This window comes from Carex rostrata, chromosome 3 (genome assembly GCF_964058835.1).
Source record: "Carex rostrata chromosome 3, lpCarRost1.2, whole genome shotgun sequence".
Classification (NCBI taxonomy): Eukaryota; Viridiplantae; Streptophyta; class Magnoliopsida; order Poales; family Cyperaceae; genus Carex; species Carex rostrata.
The window spans coordinates 16,334,200-16,339,199 of NC_135920.1; positions in this window are offsets into that span (position 1 = coordinate 16,334,200).

Sequence of the window (5,000 nt, forward strand, 5' to 3'; positions counted from 1 at the left end):
AAAAGTGACCCGAAAACAGTTCAGCGGGGCAAATTTTTGAAATTTTTTTGAATTTTTGAAATTTTTGAAGTTTTTTTGGGTTTTTGGACTTTTTTTGAATTTTTGAATTTTTTGAATTTTTTTGAATTTTTTTGAATTTTTTGAAATTTTTTTGAATTTTTGAATTTTTTTTTTTTTTTTGAATTTATTTGATTTTATAAATTTTTTGTGATTTTTTGAGATTTTTTTGAATATTTTACATGGGTGATTTCGACTTGGGGGATTTTCAGGGGGTGGTAACCCTGGGCGTGGCTAGAGCCTCAAAATGCATATTCCCCTATAGGGGGGCAAGGTTTTCAAAAATGGGTGCCCCCTCATGTACACGCGCGTGGGTGTACATGGCCCCGTCGGTGCCAGCGTGGGTGGAAAATGGCCCGAAAACAGCCCAGCGGCAAGCGGAAGCGGCTAACGTTGGGCAAAACTGACCCGAAAGCAGTATAGCTTGGAAAATTAAGCGGATGCAGCCAATTGTTGGCGAAAACTAAGCGGATACGGCCAAGTGACGGTGAAAAATGGCCCGAAAACAGTCCAGCGGCAAGCGGAAACGGCTAACGTTGGGCAAAAGTGACCCGAAAACAGTTCAGCTGGGGGAAATTAAGCGGAAGCAGCCAAGCGTTGGGCAAAACCAAGCGGATACGGCCAAGAGTCGGTGGAAAATGGCCCGAAAACAGTCCAGCGGCAAGCGGAAACGGCTAACGTTGGGACAAAGTGACCCGAAAACAGTTCAGCTGGGGAAAATTAAGCGGATGCAGCCAAGCGTTGGGGAAAACTAAGCGGATCCGACCCAGAGTCGGTGGAAATTGGCCCGAAAACAGCCCAGCGGCAAGCGGAAGCGGCTAACGTTGGGGAAAAGTGACCCGAAAACAGTTCAGCGGGGGAAAACTAAGCGGATGCGGCCACGCGTTGGGGAAAACTAAGCGGATACGGCCAAGTGTTGGGGAAAAATGGCCCGAAAACAGCCCAGCGGCAAGCGGAAGCGGCTAACGTTGGGGAAAAGTGACCCGAAAATAGTTAAGCGGGGGAAAACTAAGCGGATGCGGCCACGCGTTGGGGAAAACTAAGCGGATGCGGCCAAGTGTCGGTGGAAATTGGCCCGAAAACAGCCCAGCGGCAAGCGGAAGCGGCTAACGTTGGGCAAAAGTGACCCGAAAACAGTTCAGCGGGGGAAAACTAAGCGGATGCGGCCACGCGTTGGGGAAAACTAAGCGGATACGGCCAAGAGTCGGTGGAAATTGGCCCGAAAACAGTCCAGCGGCAAGCGGAAGCGGCTAACGTTGGGCAAAACTGACCCGAAAAAAGTTCAGCGGGGCAAATTTTTGAAATTTTTTTTGAAATTTTTTTGAATTTTTGAAATTTTTGAAGTTTTTTTGGGTTTTTGGACTTTTTTTGAATTTTTGAAATTTTTGAATTTTTTTGAATTTTTTTGAATTTTTTGAATTTTTTTTGAATTTTTGAATTTTTTTTTTTTTTTTGAATTTATTTGGTTTTATAAATTTTTTGTGATTTTTTGAGATTTTTTTGAATATTTTACATGGGTGATTTTGACTTGGGGGATTTTCAGGGGGTGGTAACCCTGGGCGTGGCTAGAGCCTCAAAATGCATATTCCCCTATAGGGGGGCAAGGTTTTCAAAAATGGGTGCCCCCTCATGTACACGCGCGTGGGTGTACATGGCCCCGTCGGTGCCAGCGTGGGTGGAAAATGGCCCGAAAACAGCCCAGCGGCAAGCGGAAGCGGCTAACGTTGGGCAAAACTGACCCGAAAGCAGTATAGCTTGGAAAATTAAGCGGATGCAGCCAATTGTTGGCGAAAACTAAGCGGATACGGCCAAGTGTCGGTGAAAAATGGCCCGAAAACAGTCCAGCGGCAAGCGGAAACGGCTAACGTTGGGCAAAAGTGACCCGAAAACAGTTCAGCTGGGGGAAATTAAGCGGAAGCAGCCAAGCGTTGGGGAAAACCAAGCGGATACGGCCAAGAGTCGGTGGAAAATGGCCCGAAAACAGTCCAGCGGCAAGCGGAAACGGCTAACGTTGGGACAAAGTGACCCGAAAACAGTTCAGCTGGGGAAAATTAAGCGGATGCAGCCAAGCGTTGGGGAAAACTAAGCGGATCCGGCCCAGAGTCGGTGGAAATTGGCCCGAAAACAGTCCAGTGCCAAGCGGAAGCGGCTAACGTTGGGCAAAAGTGACCCGAAAACAGTTCAGCGGGGGAAAACTAAGCGGATGCGGCCACGCGTTGGGGAAAACTAAGCGGATACGGCCAAGTGTTGGGGAAAAATGGCCCGAAAACAGCCCAGCGGCAAGCGGAAGCGGCTAACGTTGGGGAAAAGTGACCCGAAAACAGTTAAGCGGGGGAAAACTAAGCGGATGCGGCCACGCGTTGGGGAAAACTAAGCGGATCCGGCCAAGTGTCGGTGGAAATTGGCCCGAAAACAGCCCAGCGGCAAGCGAAAGCGGCTAACGTTGGGCAAAAGTGACCCGAAAACAGTTCAGCGGGGGAAAACTAAGCGGATGCGGCCACGCGTTGGGGAAAACTAAGCGGATACGGCCAAGAGTCGGTGGAAATTGGCCCGAAAACAGTCCAGCGGCAAGCGGAAGCGGCTAACGTTGGGCAAAACTGACCCGAAAACAGTTCAGCGGGGGAAAACTAAGCGGATGCGGCCACGCGTTGGGGAAAACTAAGCGGATACGGCCAAGAGTCGGTGGAAATTGGCCCGAAAACAGTCCAGCGGCAAGCGGAAGCCGCTAACGTTGGGCAAAAGTGACCCGAAAACAGTTCAGCGGGGGAAAACTAAGCGGATGCGGCCACGCGTTGGGGAAAACTAAGCGGATACGGCCAAGAGTCGGTGGAAATTGGCCCGAAAACAGTCCAGCGGCAAGCGGAAGCGGCTAACGTTGGGCAAAACTGACCCGAAAACAGTTCAGCGGGGGAAAACTAAGCGGATGCGGCCACGCGTTGGGGAAAACTAAGCGGATACGGCCAAGTGTTGGGGAAAAATGGCCCGAAAACATCCCAGCGGCAAGCGGAAGCGGCTAACGTTGGGCAAAAGTGACCCGAAAACAGTTCAGCGGGGGAAAACTAAGCGGATGCGGCCACGAGTTGGGGAAAACTAAGCGGATACGGCCAAGGGTCGGTGAAAAAGGGCCCGAAAACAGTCCAGCGGCAAGCGGAAGCCGCTAACGTTGGGCAAAAGTGACCCGAAAACAGTCCAGCGGGGGAAAACTAAGCGGATGCGGCCAAGCGTTGGGGAAAACTAAGCGGATACGGCCAAGCGTCGGTGAAAAAGGCCCGAAAACAGTCCAGCGGCAAGCCGAAGCGGCTAACGTTGGGCAAAAATGGCCAAAAGCGGTGGAGCAGGGCGGTCTGAATCTATGCATCCACATAAAATGGGGGGTAAACCTGGGGGATTTCCAGGGGGTGGTAACCCTGGGCGTGGCTGGAGACCCAAAATGCATATTCCCCTATAGGGGGGAAGGATTTTTGGAAGGGGCAGCCCCTCATGTACATGCCAAGCGGGGTGTACATGGCCCCTGTGGGTGCCTCCGTCGGTGTAAAATGGCCCGAAAAACAAGATTATGTTACCCGAAAACACGATTATGTTACCGAAAAAGCACGGTTGAGCGGGGGCAGTAAGCACGGTTGAGCGGGGGCAAAGAACACGGTTGAGCGGGGGCAAAAAACACGGTGCAGCGGGGACAAAAGACACGATTCGGGGGCAAGGAACACGAATATGTTACCGAAAAACACGGACCACGCGGGTTGAAATCCCCAGCCGTAGAACCGGCGAAACACGGTGGGGCAGGGCGTCTAAGCGTGGAGGCGCCCGTAAGACCGATGCGGGTTGAAATCCCCAGCCGTAAAGCCGGCGAAAAGCGGTCGGGCAGGGTGACTCCGCGTGGAGTTTCGCCCGTAAGGCCGATGCGGGTAGCCGCGCGGGTTGAAATCCCCAGCCGTAAAGCCGGTGAAACACGGTTCATTGGGGCGCCTAAGCGTGGAGGCGCCCCGCAGAGACCGAGCGGGTTGAAATCCCCAGCCGTAAAGCCGGCGAAACACGGTTCATTGGGGCGCCTAAGCGTGGAGGCGCCCCGCAGAGACCGAGCGGGTTGAAATCCCCAGCCGTAAAGCCGGCGAAACACGTTCGGGCAGGACGTCTAAGCGTGGAGGCGCCCGTAAGACCGATGCGGGTAGCCGCGCGGGTTGAAATCCCCAGCCGTAAAGCCGGCGAAACACGGTTGAGCGGGGCGCCTAAGCGTGGAGGTGCCCTGCAGTGACCGAGCGGGTTGAAATCCCCAGCCGTAAAGCCGGTGAAACACGGTTGAGCGGGGCGCCTAAGCGTGGAGGCGCCCCGCAGAGACCGAGCGGGTTGAAATCCCCAGCCGTAAAGCCGGTGAAACACGGTTGAGCGGGGCGCCTAAGCGTGGAGGCGCCCCGCAGAGACCGAGCGGGTTGAAATCCCCAGCCGTAAAGCCGGTGAAACACGTTCGGGCAGGGCGACTCCGCGTGGAGTTTCGCCCGTAAGACCGATGCGGGTAGCCGCGCGGGTTGAAATCCCCAGCCGTAAAGCCGGTGAAACACGGTTCATTGGGGCGCCTAAGCGTGGAGGCGCCCCGCAGAGACCGAGCGGGTTGAAATCCCCAGCCGTAAAGCCGGCGAAACACGTTCGGGCAGGGCGTCTAAGCGTGGAGGCGCCCGTAAGACCGATGCGGGTAGCCGCGCGGGTTGAAATCCCCAGCCGTAAAGCCGGCGAAACACGGTTGAGCGGGGCGCCTAAGCGTGGAGGCGCCCCGCAGTGACCGAGCGGGTTGAAATCCCCAGCCGTAAAGCCGGCGAAACACGGTTGAGCGGGGTGCCTAAGCGTGGAGGCGCCCCGCAGAGACCGATGCGGGTTGAAATCCCCAGCCGTAAAGCCGGCGAAACACGATCGGGCAGGGCGTCTAAGCGTGGAGGCGCCCGTAAGACCGA